The sequence below is a fragment of the Salmo salar genome, chromosome 05, assembly GCF_965601325.2.
Source record: "Salmo salar chromosome 05, fSalSal1, whole genome shotgun sequence".
Taxonomy (NCBI): Eukaryota; Metazoa; Chordata; class Actinopteri; order Salmoniformes; family Salmonidae; genus Salmo; species Salmo salar.
In genome coordinates this window covers 40656435-40674767 of record NC_138295.1, presented here as the reverse complement: position 1 = coordinate 40674767, position 18333 = coordinate 40656435, and positions in this window count along the sequence as shown.

Here is an 18333-nt window from a genome sequence, read left to right as displayed (position 1 = left end):
TGAAGATTGCATTGAAACGCACAAAAGTTGCTTTGTGGTCTAATTGTGTTCAGATCTGGCTGACCACTTCAGGCTGTGGTCAGGGATGCATTGTGTGCGGATTTCTCCTTAGTCTGGACGCAATCAGGCTACCGAAAGTGCATACAGTGGGCGACGTCATCAGCACTCCTCCCACAAGTCTCCAGAAAAAGTGTGTTTTGGGACTGAAAGGCACCTTTTCATTGGAGGAAGTGTTTACTGGCCTCATAAAATGCTAGCCCGCTAGCGAATATTTAGGAGAAGAATAAGTTGTTTGGCTGGAGTTCTGCTAACCCGTTTGCAATCCATCTAGCGTTGCTTGCTAGCTTGCTGGCTAACTACAGAGGTTAGCTGGCTAGTTAGCTACAGTAGTTAGCTACTGCCATCAGTTGTTGTGTTATTATCATATTTAGCCTATTCCACCGTTTGTGGAATGCATACTGGCATTTGAATATAGTGTGGGAAATGGGAATCCGGAAACACTGTGGACATGGTAGACACATTTAAATGTAGGTGTAGATGCATGGTGCGCTCTGAATTCCATGATTACAACTCTATAATCAGAATACTAAAGCTGCATGAACTCTCAAGAATAGACACAGCCTCAGATCACCATGTCTGACTGCAGCTTCCTTGAGCGCACAGCAAAGTAAGACGATACTGTAATTTCAAAACATCTAAAACCATGACTAAAGAGAGACTGTCAATGAATACAGCAAAGAGCTGCTGTTTTTACGAGTGAGTTCATATTAAAGTTTTATTCATCACTGTCAACACCTTTTTATTCAACATTTTTATAAGCCATGAAATGCACTTCTCCACTCACACTGCAACCAGCACTGGTCATAGGAGTAACAACATGAATTTGTGCATGGGGCAGAAATAATGCAGTCTGACTTGAGTTTTGCTATCAGCTTGAAGACGGAGTCCTTTTCTTTGGCAGTGGCATGTATTTATGGATTCCCCAAAAAATTTACCAAGAAAAAAAAGATACTAAATAATTTATCTTTTGTCTCTATGTGTTTCATAAATTTCTAAGAGGCTGAATGTATCTCACCGGAAAAAGCATCTGAGCGAACGAACAGCGCCCCTCTGTCTCAGCATGTGTAGCGTATCTATCTGATGCTGTCTGGTCAGAAAGAGTATGACATTGTTGTCGCCTGTAGCAGTGAATGCAAGGGAAGCCAGCGAGTATTTGGCCTCCCTTGATCATAAAAAAAAAACTAAAATAGCCAATCAGCGTTGTGCTCAGCTGAGTGAGCTCAGCTCTGAATGGTCCTGACGCACCCAAAAAAAGTGTTAAGGGAAGACAGTTTGGATTTGGCTTCCGAACAATCACATCACAAACGTTATTATTGACAACAAAAAAACTTGAATTGTTGCATCTCGTTGTTGTTGTCCTCCGGTGGCTAGATAGCTAGCTAAAATCAGCCCTGTCCTAAATTAGCCATGGATGGAGATAGGGATTTGGACTTGTAGTTTTACTTAATTCTCAGTACTGGCCAATGATTATAACGGATCTAACCATAAATTCATACATTGTTCCCCTGGCATGAAATGATGGAAGTTAAACATGTAGCTAGAAGTAGTATGCTAATGTTAACTAGCTGGCCTGGCACATCGTTGCCCATGAAAGGTAGTTAGGCTAGCGAGAAAGCATTTTACCAGCTAGCATAGGACAACAAAAACTTAAAGTGTGTACTGTATGACAGCCATAGACCATTTAGGCAACAGGAAAGAGGAGGATAGCATTGGCGTGTCTCTACAAGTAGGGTGACTCAACATGTTTTTTCTACTTGCACGCACACACACACACACACACACACACACACACACACACACACACACACACACACACACACACACACACACACACACACACACACACACACACACACACACACACACACAATCAGTACAATGGACAGCCACATCATATTTAGTTTACATTGATTGTACTAAATCGTTTTTGGTATCTTTTAGTTGTCACTGTACTAGACTAAGCATAGGTGATTACATGATGTTGAAGTTGAAATGTTGCTGGATTAGTGGAGGCAGCTTCTGTTTTCTTTGCGACTCTCCATGGTTCTTAATCAATAGCTGTTTAGTAGTCCGAAAATGTCGGAAACATTACCTTGCTTGACCATGCTGTAGGTCATGTAACTGTTTGTTACATGCAATATGTTTTGTTGACTTCACCGGACAGATGTTGCTCTCCAGTTTTGTGATGATACAAAGGTGTGGTTAAATGTATTTTGCTACTCTGTCTTCTTATTGTCTCTGTATCACAGTTTCAAGGGATATGAACTAAAAGGTTATAGAGCAAACAACGCAATTATCACAACACATAGGTTGTAATATATATTTTGGTCAGTCTTGGCGGAGGGGGGATAGCTGAGAGATGGTACTATGGTGAGAGGCAGACCCTCTGATGCTCTCCCTCCACTGAGACTGATCATCAGATTGAAAGCATAATCAGTCCAGTAAAATAAAGAAAGCACATTATTTGAATTTATGCTCACTCAGCTGTGCCTCACAATACGACAAATTATGATATATTACCAGTGTGATCGTATGCCTTAAGTTTTGAAATATCATTTTGAAATGCTCTGAGAAGAATAACCTTGGCAGGGCAATTCAAGCATAGCCAATATGCAGTGATAATGTATTGGGCATATAGCCTACTACAAACATCATTGTTTTTAATAGGTTAATAATGTTGCATAGGCTTACGTCTTTTAAGTCATGTTTCTAAAAAATTCTGAGGGGTAGATCTCTGCCTTCATTTTGACTCAGAAAGTGATCTCGACTTTTTTGAGGACCACTGATTTAGGACCACTGATTTAGAGAGACAAAGAGAGACAGAGAGAGTGGGCAGAGAGTGTAAGAATGAGAGAGACTGTAACAAAAGATCCTTCCTGTCAGCCAATAAGTGTGCCCAAATGGACATTTGGACTCTGGTCCCTGCCACTCCAGTTTAGAGGGGTTATCGTTGTCAGAAGATGAAGACGCAAGTTGGCAGACGGCCTGGTGTAGGATTGTTTAGGGACAAAGTTGTGGGATAGGGTGGTGGATTTTGGGGATAGTGTATAATGTGCAGGGTTAGATGGTTGTGCAATCTAAAAAATGACCTTCTCATTTTCCCTTTTTTTGTGACAAATTTGCAATTGACCTTGTGAAAAGCAGCAATACGCACCACAGCGTCTAGTCTGCCAGAAATTCACACAAACATTTTATGCATATCAATGTGCAGGTCCATTGTTCCTATGTTATGATTCCACTTCCAAATTAGGTTCTAGTTCTTGTTGTACCTCCAGCAGAGGCCTCAGCCCGTCCTTTACTGCTGGGGATCTCCCCTCACCATCTGCTTCGTGTTAGGCCTGGAGGCTGGGGTCTGGAGGACCTGGCCTGGTGGATTCTGCTTCTCAGCGGGAGAGCCTCTCAACTGCAACCCTCCTCTAAAGACAGACCACATAATCAGAGGTCCATGGCAGGGCTCTAAAGTAATCCTATGACTCTGGAGGTTGTGTGTTGAATTCCATTTGTGGACACTGTTTTTTTATTTTTGGTTTTAACACTATCCCAAACTTTAACCATTTGGAATGAGTGCCTAAACGTAAACCTTAACCCTTACCTTAACTATTCGGAATGAGTGCCTAAACCTAACCCTTAACTTAGAAATGTGATGTTTGGAGAAATGGGACGATACAGAGCAGCAGGAGCAACGAAAACACTTAGAAATGTGACATTTGGAGCAACTTTGAAATGTTAAGTTTGGAGAACGTGGATGAATGTCTAATTCTGCATTGAGACAGTGAGAGCTTGTTGCCTCATCATCCTATCACATCCACCCCAAAGATCAAAGGTTTCCTAATCGCTATGGTGATATGAAATGATGGGTGTCCGTTGTGCACTCACCCATATCAATGAGACTGGGAGGGTTCACTTAAACATTCTTCTTCATCTTAATTTTTAAGCCTTTCGTCGAGAACATATTTAGCTTTTATATTTGGGATGGTGTGTGTCTGTGTGTATGGATGAGCCATTAACTTGAACTCTGAACCTATTTTGTAGTTCCTCAAACATTGATTACTCTATGTTAGCATTGTAAATATGGATTAACAAATTATTAATCAGGATGAAATTGTCAGTTATAATCAAAACTCAACTCGCCTCAACAAAGTAGGTTTGTCTTTCTGACCATAATTTGTTCCTCACTCTTCCATCTTTTATTTTCCTCTTATCCTCAGCCCGTCCTTTACTGCTGGGAATCTCCCCTCACCATCTGCTTTGTGTTAGGCCTGGAGGCTGGGGGCTGGAGGACCAGACCTGATGAACTCTGCTTCTCAGTGGGAGAGCTTCTCAACTGCACTCTTCCCCTAAAGACAGACCACAGAATCAGAGGTCCAGGCAGGGCAGTCTGACCAGGCCTGGAGGTTGGAGGCTGGAGGACCAGACCTGATGGACTCTGCTTCTCAGTGGGAGAGCTACTCAACTGCACTCCTCCCCTAAAGACAGACCACATAATCAGAGGTCCAGGCAGGTCAGTCTGACCAAGGCTCTAAAGTGTGACAATTTTGGTCACATATGCTCCTAGATATTTTGCTGTGGGACCTGATATTTTATTTTGGGAGCACCAGTGCGACCAGGAAAAAAAATCACCCAAATAATAATTGTATTGATAGGCTTCACTGTGCAGTTGTTTCCGAATGCCCTAGTGAAAAAAGAGAGTGCAGATTCGTTCAATCCAAAGCCTACATGTAAAGAATATTAGAGAATGCATCAGCAATTTGTATTTCTTTCAACTTTCTGAAGACGTAACTGCATGGTAATTCATGAGTCTACCACTTTGTAGCCAGTTAGCGATGCGAAACAGTCATTTTTAAAGGCTTTCCATAAAACCAGGGCCTGAGAAACTGGTCAGAATTGAAGGAATGATGGATGGCGCTAAATACAGGGAAATTCTTGAGGGAAACCTGTTTCAGTCTTCCAGAGATTTGAGACTGGGATGGAGGTTCACCTTCCAGCAGGACAATGACCCTATGTATACTGCTAAAGCAACACTTGAGTGGTTTAAGGGGAAACATTTAAATGTATTGGAATGGCCTAGTCACAGCCCAGACCTCAATCCAATTGAGAATCTGTGGTATGACTTAAAGATTGCTGTACACCAGCGGAACCCATCCAACTTGAAGGAGCTGGAGAAGTTTTGCCTTGAAGAATGGGCAAAAATTCCAGTGGCTAGATGTGCCAAGCTTATAGAGACATACTCCAAGAGACTTGCAGCTGTAATTGCTGCAAAAGGTGTCTCTACAAAGTATTGACTTGGGGGGGTTGAATAGTTATGCACTCTCAAGTTTTCAGTTTTTTTGTCTTATTTCTTGTTTGTTTCACAATAAAAAGTGGTAGGCATGTTGTGTAAATCAAATGATACAAACCCCCCAAAAATCAATTTTAATTCCAGGTTGCAAGGCAACAAAATAGGAATAATGTCAAGGGGGTGAATACTTTCGCAAGCCACTGTACAGGAGTAATTTTCTAAAGATTGACAACGTTTTTATCCGTTCGACAGTGGTGGATTTTTCTTTTGTCGAACTTTATTGTGACAAATGATAATGGAAACAATGATGATTGCTGAATAATTTACGCGGAGCACGAGATGTCATCACATAACTATAAAGCACCACTCTACATTTAATTATAAATGCCTTCTGCTTACTAAATATATTTTTAAACTATAAAAATAATGTTTCATAGAGATCCTGGTTCGAGTCCAGGCTCTGTCGCAGCCGGCCGCGACCGAGAGACCCATGGGGCAGCGCTCAATTGGCCCAGCGTCATCCGGGTTAGGGGAGGGTTTGGCCGGCAGGGATGTTCTTGTCCAATCGCGCACTAGTGACTCCTGTGGCGGGCCGGGCACAATGCATGCTGAGACCTTCGCCAGGTGTACGGTGTTTCCTCCTACACATTGGTGCGGCTGGCTTCCAGGTTAAGCGATCAGTGTGCCAAGAAGCAGTGCGGCTTGGCTGGGTTGTGTTTCGGAGGACGCACGGCTCTCAACCTTCGCCTCTCCCGAGTCCATACGGGAGTTGCAGCGATGGGACAAGACTGTAACTACCAATTGGATACCACGAATTGGGGAGAAAAAAGGGTAAAAAAATTATAAAAAATTAAAATAATGTTTAATTGCAGTACAAGGATTGCCTTGAATTTCAAGAATGCCTGAATTGCTTTGCCTGGCTTTTCTGGTTGGCTGGATGCAAATTTCACCATCCAATTATTTCAGATCTACAGGAGTGCAAGTCTCACCATGGCATGGACCATGGCCATACGTTGGCACATGAGAATGATTAGAATGTGGCAAAATTAGTCAATTCTTGCATTCTATCCATGCTGGCTTTTGCGGGCTACCTGAAACATGAAACAGATAGGTGGAAGGGTATAATTAGCCTGGATGACGCGCAACCCACATGACTACACAGCAAGCTGTGACTCACTGGTCTGGAAACTCTGGCTTGTAAATTCTAAGCGACTATTTGATTTGTTGTTATATGCACGCTATTTGCATGCGCAACGCCCCCCACACTTCCTCATCAATTTGCTACACCTGCACTAGAGAGGCAAACCAAGCTAAAGTTAGGCTAGCTGCCTAGCTAGCCTAGCTAACTAAAGCTGTGGGGAGAAAAACTCAGTGATGGAGCTTTCTGAAATGGAGATAGAGCGACAACACTGCCACATAGTAATGACCAACTTAGGGATAAAATTAAAATAGTAGCAACTTGAAGCTTTTCAAGCCTTTGTGTGAGGGAAGGATGTATTGGCGGTCTTGCCAATGGGCTTTGGAGAAAAACCTAATATAGCTGTTAGCTAGCTAGTTCTAAGAAGCTAGGAAAACAGCCTCAAATTCTGACAGTCATGTCCCCACTAAAGGCTGTGGTGGACGGACGACCAAATCCACAAGGCAACAGCCCTGGGTCTCAGAGCGATGGTTGTGGAGGAAGACAAGAACACTATATGGGCGGGTGCATGCAACCTTGTCTTCGGAACCCCCCACATAACATTTTCTTGCGTAAAAACTATTAGCGATGAGGAGAAACTGAAATGTTTTTTTGTCCATTGTGTATTTCCGTTTATGGAATATTTAGATGAAGGCTGGAATAAAATAAAATATACCTATAATTAAATAATACAAATATTTAGCTTCTATATAGCAAATGGCACATATGTATATAGTTTGTATGTAGGCCTGTCTCCTTCTTGAATCTTCTCTTTGTGCCAGACTGGGTTCAAATGCCTTCCCGTTTCATATTTCTCTATTTATTTGTCTGTACATGTATGTAAAGTCGTGTCCAAAAGTTTTGAGAATGACACTAATATTAATTTTCACAAAGTCTGCTGCCTCAGTTTGTATGATGGCAATTTGCATATACTCCAGAATGTTATGAAGAGTGATCAGATGAATTGCAATTCATTGCAAAGTCCCTCTTTGCCGTGCAAATTAACTGAATCCCCCAAAAAGCATTTCCACTGCATTTCAGCCCTGCCACAAAAGGACCAGCTGACATCATGTCAGTGATTCTCTCTGTTGTGTCATTCTCACAGGTGTGAGTGTTGACGAGGACAAGGCTGAAGATCACTCTGTCATGCTGATTGAGTTCGAATAACAGACTGGAAGCTTCAAAAGGAGGGTGGTGCTTGGAATCATTGTTCTTCCTCTGTCAAACATGGTTACCTGCAGGGAAACACGTGCCTTCATCATTGCTTTGCACCAAAGGGCTTCACAGGTAAATATATTGCTGCCAGTAAGATTGCACCTAAATCAACCATTTATCAGATCATGAAGAACTTCAAGGAGAGCGGTTCAATTGTTGTGAAGAAGGCTTCAGGGTGCCAAAGAAAGTCCAGCAAGCGCCAGGACTGTCTCCTAAAGTTGATTCAGCTGTGTGATCGGGGCACCACCAGTACAGAGCTTGCTCAGGAATGGCAGCAGGCAGGTGTGAGTGCATCTGCACGCACAGTGAGGCGAAGACTTTTGGAGGATGGCCTGGTGTCAAGAAGGGCAGCAAAGAAGCCACTTCTCTTCAGGAAAAACATCAGGGACAGACTGTTATTCTGCAAAAGGTACAGGGATTGGACTGCTGAGAACTGGGGTAAAGTCATTTTCTCTGCTGAATGCCCTTTCCGATTGTTTGGGGCATCCAGAAAAAAGCTTGTCCGGAGAAGACAAGGTGAGCGCTACCATCAGTCCTGTGTCATGCCAACAGTAAAGCATCCTGAGACCATTCATGTGTGGGGTTGCTTCTCAGCCAAGGGAGTGGGCTCACTCACATTTTTGCCTAAGAACCCAGCCATGAATAAAGAATGGTACCAACACATCCTCCAAGAGCAACTTCTCCCAATCATCCAGGAACAGTTTGATGACGAACAATGCCCTTTCCAGCATGATGGAGCACCTTGCCATAAGGCAAAAGTGATAACTAAGTGGCTCGGGGAACAAAACGTCAATATTTTTGGTCCATGGCCAGGAAACTCCCCAGACCTTAACCCCATTGAGAACTTGTGGTCAATCCTCAAGAGGCGGGTGGACAAACAAAAACCCACAAGTTCCAAGCATTGATCATGCAAGAATGGGCTGCCATCAGTCAGGATGTGGCCCAGAAGTTAATAGACAGCATTCCAGGGTGGATTGCAGAGATCTTGAAAAAGGGGGGGGGGCAATGCAAATAGTCTGGATAGCCATTTGATTAGATGTTCAGGAGTCTTATGGCTTGGGGGTAGAAGCTGTTTAGAAGCCTCTTGGACCTAGACTTGGCGCTCCAGTACCGCTTGCCGTGCGGTAGCAGAGCGAAAAGTCTATGACTAGGGTGGCTGGAGTCTTTGACAATTTTTAGGGCCTTCCTCTGACACCGACTGGTATAGAGGTCCTGGATGGCTTGCGGTCGGAAGTTGAGCAGTTGCCATACCAGGCAGTGATGCAACCAGTCAGGATGCTCTCGATGGTGCAGCTGTAGAACCTTTTGAGGATCTGAGGACCCATGCGAAATCTTTTCAGTCTCCTGCAGGGGAATAGGTTTTGTCGTGCCCTCTACATGACTGTCTTGGTGTGTTTGGACCATGTTAGTGTGTTGATGATGTGGACACAAAGGAACTTGAAACTCTCAACCTGCTCAACTACAGCCCCATCTATGAGAATGGGGGCGTGCTCGGTCCTCCTTTTCCTGTAGTCCACAATCATCTCCTTTGTCTTGATCACGTTGAGGGAGAGGTTGTTGTCCTGGCACCACATGGCTAGGTCTCTGATCCCCTCCCTATAGGCTGTCTCGTCGTTTTCGGTGATCAGGCCTACCACTGTTGTGTCATCTGTAAACTTAATGATGGTGTTGGAGTCGTGCCTGGCCATGCAGTGATGAGTGAACAGGGAGTACATGAGGGGACTGAGCATGCACCCCTGAGGGTCCCCCGTGTTGAGGATCAGCCTGGCGGTTGTGTTGTAAACTACCCTTACCACCTGGAGGCGGGCCCGTCAGGTAGTCCAGGATCCAGTTGCAGAGGGAGGTGTAATCAATGAATAGCATTCTCACATAGGTGTTCCTTTTGTCCAGGTGTGAAAGGGCAGTGTGGAGTGCATTGGAGATTGCATCATCAATGGATCTGTTGGGGAGGAATGCAAATTGGAGTGGGTCTAGGATTTCTGGGATAATGGTGGTGATGTGAGCCATGACAGCCTTTCAATGCACTTCATGGCTACAGAGGTGAGTGCTATGGGTCGGTAGTCATTTAGGCAGGTTACCTTAGTGTCCTTGGGCACAGGGACTATGGTGGTCTGTTTGAAACATGTTGGTATTACAAACTCAGACAGGGAGAGGTTGAACATGTCAGTGAAGACACTTGCCAGTTGGTCAGCGCATGCTCGGAGTACACGTCCTGGTAATCTGTCTGGCCCTGCGGCCTTGTGAATGTTGACCTGTTTAAAGGTCTTACTCACATCGTCTACGAAGAGCATGATCACACAGTCATCCAGAACAGCTGATGCTCTCATGCATGTTTCAGTGTTACTTGCCTCGAAGCGAGCATAGAAGTAATTTAGCTCGTCTGGTAGGCTCGTGTCACTGGGCAGCTCGCGGCTGTGCCTCCCTTTGTAGTCTATAATAGTTTGCAAGCCCTGCCACATCCGACGAGCGTTGGAGCCGGTGTAGTACGACTCGATCTTTGTCCTGTATTGACACTTTGCCTGTTTGATGGTTTGTCAGAGGGCATAGCAGGATTTCTTTTTAGCTTCCGGGTTAGAGTGCCGTCCTTGAAAGAAGCAGCTCTACCCTTTATCTCAGTGTGGATGTTGCCTGTAATCCATGGCTTCTGGTTGGGGTATGTATGTACAGTCACTCTGGGGACGACATCATCGATGCACTTATTGATGAAGCCAGTGACTGATGTGGTGTACTCCTCAATGCCATCGGAAGAATCCCTGAACATATTCCAGTCTGTGCTAGAAAAACAGTCCTGTAGTTTAGCATCTGCTTCATCTGACCACTTTTTTATTGAGTTGTTGTCTCTGTGTCTGTGCGTTTTAGTCTCAAACAAGTACATGGTTGCTGTAGTTCGACAGATCAGTCATCCTCCCTAGGGTCTCAAGTTGGAAAAACACATAGGCCGCTGTGAATAAATATATTTTATATTTGAGATTGTTCTCTCAACCACCTTCACCTGGAATGCTTTTCCAACAGTCTTGAAGCAGTTCTTATTCTGCAGTAAGTCAGCATCCCATTTGGTTTGCGCTTAGTGGGACTGTGTGTAAGGACTATTTGACCAAGAAGGAGAGTGATGGAGCGCTGCATCAGATGACCTTGCCTCCACAATCACCCGATCTCAACCCAATTGAGATGGTTTGAGATGAGTTGGACCGCAGAGTAAAGGAAAATCAGCCGAAAAGTGCTCAGCATATGTGAGAACTCCTTCAAGACTGTTGGAAAAGCATTCCAGTTGAAGGTGGTTGAGAGAATGCCAAGAGTGTGCAAAGCTGTCATCAAGGCAAAGGGTGGCTACTTTGAACAATCTCAAATATAAAATATATTTTCATTTGTTTAACACTTGTTTGGTTAATACATGATTCCATGTGTGTTATTTCATAGTTTTGATCTCTTCACTATTATTCTACAATGTAGGAAATAGTAAAAATAAAGAAAAACCCTTGAATGAGTAGGTGTGTCCAAACTTTTGACTGGTACTGTACATCTTCTGGTGCTCCTAGATTTTAGGTTGTGCTCCTAACTTTTTAAAATTGGGAGAACCAGTGCTACCAATGAAAAACAGTAATTTAGAGCCCTGAGCCAGACACTTATGGATAGGTAAGATGTGTGAACCCACAATCACAAACATGCACGCTTGACAGATTTAACAGATTTAAAGACTGGAGGATCTGGTGTCAAAAAGGTTTTAATTTCACAGTTAAAGAGGACAACTTACTCAGCGCTCCCCTCAATATAGCATAACCTTTTCAAGTTCATAACTGTATACTCTAGTATGGTATTTTTTCACTGTAATATCTACTGTAAATTGGACAGTGCAGTTAGATTAACAAGAATTTAACTTTCTGCCCATATCAGATATGTCTATGTCCTGGGAAATGTTCTTGTTACTTACAACCTCATGCTAATCACATTACCCTATGTTAGTAAGAAAATATTATTGTATATTTTTTTATAGTAATAATTAACCTTGTTTTGTTTAAGTAACACAGTAAAATAACAATAACGAGGCATTATACAGGGGGTACCAGTACCGAGTCAATGTGTGGGGGTACAGGTTAGTCAAGGTAATTGAGGTAATATGTACATGTAGGTAAGGGTAAAGTGACTATTCATACAGTGCACATGAGGTTGGTGGCACCTTAATTGTGGAGGACAGGCTAGTGGTAATGGCTGGAGCAGAATAGAGGAATGGCATCAAATACATCAAACACATGGAAAGGCACACACCTGTCTATATCAGGTCCCACAAATGACAATGAATGTCAGAGCAAAAACCAAGCCACGAGGTTGAAGGAATTGTAGAGCTCTGAGACAGGATTGTGTCGAGGCACAGATCTGGGGAAGGTTACCAAAAAATGTCTGCAGCATTGAAGGTCCCCAAGAACACAGTGGCCTCCATTATTTTTAAATGGAAGATGTTTGGAACCACCAAGACTCTTCCTAGAGCTGGCCGCCCGGCCAAACTGAGAAATCGGGGGAGAAGGGCCTTGGTCAGGGAGGTGCCCAAGAACCCAATGGTCACTCTGACAGAGATCCAGAGTTCCTCTGTGGAGATGGGAGAACATTCCAGAAAGACAACCATCTCTGCAGTACTCCACCAATCAGGCCTTTATGGAAGAGTGGCCAGACAGAAACCACTGCTCAGTATAAGGCACATGACAGCCCACATGCAGTTTGCCAAAAAGGCACCTAAAGGAGTCTCTGACCGTGAGATGCCACAAGATGCTTTGGTCTGGTGAAACCAAGATTGAACTCTTTGGCCTTAATTCCAAGCATCACGCCAGGAGGAAACCTGGCACCATCCCTACAGTGAAGCATGGCGGGGGCAGCATCATGCTGTGGGGATGTTTTTCAGTGGCAAGGACTGGAAGACTAGTTAGGATGTAGGGAAAGATTAACAGAGGAAAGTACAGAGAGAACCTTGATGAAAACCTGCTCCAGAGCGCTCAGAACCTCAGACTGGGGCAAAGGTTCACCTTCCAACAGGACAATGACCCTAAGCAACCAGCCAAGACAACGCAGGGGTAGCTTCGGGACAAGTCTCTGAATGTCCTTGAGTGGGCCAGCCTGAGCCTGGACTTGAACCCGATCGTACATCTCTGGAGAGAACTGAAAATAGCTGTGCAGCGACGCTCCCCATCTAACCTGACAGAGCTTGAGAGGATCTGCAGACAAGAATGGGAGAAACTCCCCAAATACAGGTGTGCCAAGCTTGTAGCGTTATACCCAGGAAGACTCAAAGGTGCATCAACAAAGTACTGAGTAAAAGGTCTGAATGCTCATATAAATGTGATATTTACTTTTTTTTATACATTTGCTAAAATTAGTAAAAACATTTTTTATGCTTTGTCATTATGGGGTATTGTGTATAGATTGATGAGCAAAAAAACGATTTAATCAATTTTAGAACAAGGCTGTAAGGTATCAAAATGTGAAAAAAGTTAAAGGTGTTTGAATATATTCAGAATGCACTCTAGATAATAAACAATGAGTAGAAGCTGTGTAAAAAAGGGAGTAAATGCAAATAGTCTGGGTAGCCATTTGAGTGACTTTTTAGCAGACTTATGGCTTGGAGGTAGAAGCTTTTAATAAGTAACCTTTTGGACCCAGACTTGGCACTCTGGTACCGCTTGCCATAAGGTAGCAGTTAGAACAGTCTATGACTTGGATGGCTGGAGTCTTTGACAATTTTAAGCCATTCCTCTGGGCCTTTCTCTGACACCGCCTCGTATAGCTATTTCAATCATATTGAAATAAATGTAATTGTCGTGACTTGACTTTAACATTAATTTGAAGACTTATGTATCTAATTAACAAACTATGTTTAATTATTACACAATTAAATTAATTATGTAACAATTAACTCTTTAGGATCTGGGGCACCACGAGAGCAGTTCTTTAAAGAGTTACCATCTCCCGAAGAAAACTGTAAAAGTTCTTTACCTATCACATCTATAAACAGCCAACTTATTAATCGTAACCTCGTATCATATCATCATTCTGAACAGTTGTAACCTCCTTGCGTCTGCAAAAACCCAAGCCTTACTTATGATTCAGTACTACACAAATTGGTTTAATTATTTATATACTAGCTAATTAAATGGGAACACAGGAAAACATGCACACTGCACCGGTTATTGACTGGAGAACTAATACGCTGAAAACAGGTCCCTAGTGGAATGATAACAACGTGGATGCTTGATAAAGAAGAGATGGAGAGGGAAAGAGAGAGAGACAGAGACACTTAACATTGCAACATTCAGAAACTACTATCACCTACAGTAACCATATACTTTGCACACGAACCGCTGCCCACTTTGAGAAAGAAATAATGGATGTATTTGCGTGAAATGCCTGGGTTCACCGGGGGTCTTTCGGTGAATCGGGCAGCCTTGGAAAGGGGGTTGGGCCTTTTCGCGGCACACTTGTAAGGTGCTGATTGTCCAAAATGGTTCCAACAAGTCTTCTACTGTTGTCCTACTTCGTAATTGTCCAGTATCCGGTGACTTGTCGTGTAGTCCTGAACAGAACTACAGAGTTGATTTTCCTTCCATTCGCTCTTGAAGATGTTTCTTTGAAGATAGGCTAGTCAGCCGTATCGATGGTTCCCCAGTGGGGTGATGAGAGTAGCGTAATACAATGGTTTGAGCAGAGTAACAGGATGGTGCTACTTAAATTCGCTTTTGAAGAAACTTTACTTAGAACAGCTTTTCAGATGCACCAATTGTCCTCATGCTGAGATTCAAAGTTCAAACCATTTTAAACGTGCAGCTGCAGCTTCACGTTTTTCTGGTCTAATGTGTTAACTTCTTAACCCATCCTTTATACATTTTGCTCGAAAGGGGCGGTTCCAGCAGGTCCCTGACCTCACTGTGCAAAGTTATGGAAAACAATTAGCTTTTATAACTTCTCAAATCACATCCCTCTCTTAACAAAAACACTTTCAGAATTTTTCATATTACATGCAAAATACATAGTTTGGAAACTTCATAGTGGGTATACTTTCCAAGTTACAGTATTTCCTTTATAACATTTTTAATGACATCACAAAATAACAAACAAAATTACATTAGTGTCCTACGTTGGATTTTTTTTTCCCAGTATTTGTTTTGAATGTGTTAGTTTCAGCGGGAAAAAGGTTTGTTGAGTCAAAGCACATTCCTTTAGTGAATTTGGAGAGTCTAGGCCTGGATCTTCTCCCTTGATTTACAACAGGACGTGAGTTGTTAATCCCCACTAGTTATTTCCTTCCCCCTCTATGGGTGAGAGGGGGTCTGATTGAAGTTACTCATTGCAAACCTGATCTGACCTATTTAGATTCTCGTGGACAGTCATGACATAATGTTAAAAAAATGTAGTTCTAATTTGAGACTAGGCTACTGTCTGTAATTTTTTGCCTCAATGTGTTTCATGATGTGTGACAACATGTGTGCAATGATGTGCCCAATCTGTGATTTAGTGCATTATTATTGGGTAAGCCGCCTCAAATTTCAATCAAGATCTCAGCGATCACTGCCTCATTGCCTGCATCCGTAATGGGTCTGCGACCAAACGACCACCCCTCATCACTGTCAAACGCTCCCTAAAACACTTCTGCGAGCAGGCTTTTCTAATCGACCTGGCCGGTGTATCCTGGAATGACATTGACCTTATCCCGTCAGTAGATGATGCCTGGCTATTCTTTAAAAGTGCCTTCCTCACCATCTTAAATAAGCATGCCCCAATCAAAAAATGTAGAACTAGGAATAGATATAGTCCTTGATTCACTCCAGACCGGTCTGCCCTTGACCCGCACAAAACATCCTGTGGTGTTCTGCATTAGCATCGAATAGCCCCCGTGATATGCAACTTTTCAGGGAAGTTAGGAGCAAATATACACAGGCAGTTAGAAAAGCTAAGGCTAGCTTTTTCAAACAGAAATTTGCATCCTGTAGTACTAACTCAAAAAAGTTCTGGGACACTGTAAAGTCCATGGAGAATAAGAGCACCTCCTCCCAGCTGCCTACTGCTCTGAGGCTAGGAAACACTGTTACCACCGATAAATCCACTATAATTGAGAATTTCAATAAGCATTTCTCTACGGCTGGCCATGCTTTCCACCTGGCTACCCCTACCCTGGTCAACTGCCCGGCACCCTCCACAGCAACCCGCCAAAGCCCCCACCATTTCTCCTTCACCCAAATCCAGATAGCTGATGTCCCGAAAGAGCTGCAAAATCTGGACCCATACAAATCTAGACAATCTGGACCCTCTCTTTCTAAAATTATCTGCAGAAATTGTTGCAACCCCTATTACTAGCCTGTTCAACCTCTCTTTCGTATCGTCTGAGATTCCCAAAGATTGGAAAGCTGCCGCGGTCATCCCCCTCTTCAAAGGGGGTGACACTCTAGACCCAAACTGCAACAGACCTATATCTATCCTACCCTGTCTTTCTAAGGTCTTCGAATGCCAAGTTAACAAACAGATTACCGACCATTTTGAATCCCACCGTACCTTCTCCGCTATGCAATCTGGTTTCAGAGCTGGTCATGGGTGCACCGCAGCCACGCTCAAGGTCGTAAACGACATCATAACCGCCATCGATAAGAGACATTACTGTGCAGCCGTCTTCATCGACCTGGCCAAGGCTTTCGACTCTGTCAATCACCACATTCTTATCGGCAGACTCGACAGCCTTGGTTTCTCAAATGATTGCCTTGCCTGGTTTACCAACTACTTCTCTGATAGAGTTCAGTGTATCAAATCGGAGGGCCTGTTGTCCGGACCTCTGGCAGTCTCTATGGGGGTGCCACAGGGTTCAATTCTCGGGCCGACTCTCTTCTCTGTATACATCAATGATGTTGCTCTTGCTGCTGGTGATTCTCTGATCCACCTCTACGCAGACGACACCATTCTGTATACTTCTGGCCCCTCTTTGGACACTGTGTTAACTAACCTCCAGACGAGCTTCAATGCCATACAACTCTCCTTCCGTGGCCTCCAACTGCTCTTAAACGCAGGTAAAACTAAATGCATGCTATTCAATCGATCACTGCCCGCACCTGCTCGCCCGTCCAGCATCACTACTCTGGACGGCTCTGACTTAGAATACGTGGACAACTACAAATACCTGGGTGTCTGGTTAGACTGTAAACTCTCCTTCCAGGCTCACATTAAGCATCTCCAATCCAAAATTACATTTAGAATCGGCTTCCTATATCGCAACAAAGTATCCTTCACTCATGTTGCCAAACATACCCTCGTAAAACTGACCATCCTACCGATCCTCGACTTCGGTGATGTCATCTATAAAATAGCCTCCAACACTCTACTCAACAAACTGGATGCAGTCTATCACAGTGCCATCCGTTTTGTCACCAAAGCCCCATACACTACCCACCATTGTGACCTGTACGCTCTCGTTGGTTGGCCCTCGCTTCATACTCGTCGCCAAACCCACTGGCTACAGGTTATCTACAGGTCTCTGCTAGGTAAAGCCACGCCTTATCTCAGCTCACTGGTCACCATAGCAGCACCCACCCGTAGCACTCGCTCCTGCAGGTATATCTCACTGGTCACCCCCAAAGCCAATTCCTCCTTTGGTCGTCTTTCCTTCCAGTACTCTGCTGCCAATGACTGGAACAAACTGCAAACATCTCTGAAGCTGGAGACTCATATCTCCCTCACTAGCTTTAAGCACCAGCTGTCAGAGCAGCTCACAGATCACTGCACCTGTACATAGCCCATCTGTAAACAGCCCATCTAGCTACCTACCTCATCCCCATACTGTATTTATTTATTTATCTTGCTCCTTTGCACCCCAGTATCTCAACTTGCACATTCATCTTCTGCACATCTACCATTCCAGTGTTTAATTGCTATATTGTAATTTCTTCGCCACCATGGCCTATTTATTGTCTTAACTTACCTCATTTGCACTCACTGTATATAGACTTTTTGTTTTATTTTGTTCTACTGTATTATTGACTGTATGTTTTGTTTATTCCATGTGTAACTCTGTGTTGTTGTATGTGTCGAATTGCTACACTTTATCTTGGCCAGGTCGCAGTTGCAAATGAGAACTTGTTCTCAACTAGCCTACCTGGTTAAATAAAGGTGAAATAAAAATTTAAATAAATAAAAAATAGCCTATTTGCAACCATAGGTGGTACTATCTCTCTAGGAGCTGATCCGTCGCCAGTATTGTAGAATAATTATAATGTTAAGGTAAGATTTGAATGGAGAAAGCTGATCTGAGAGCAGGGCTGCTTTTCTTTTCTTTCGATCCTATCAGTATCGACTCATGTTCTAACGACGCACTTAGCGAATGTTCTCTCTACGTGCTTGTTTGGGAAGCACTAAAAAAGTTGGCTCGTAAATAACGATAGATCTAGTACTATCATCGTAATACTTACGTTACATCGCAATTGGGAAACGAGGCCCAGACATTACCTATGGCACAATCTCTAGTCTTATCGTAGCTGACATACCATCAGGTACCTGAAAGTCAGAGCTGTTAAATAAATACTGTTTTCAAGTCAGTTCCACATCACTGTTCCATTGTTTTCACATCAGCTAGCAATCCTGA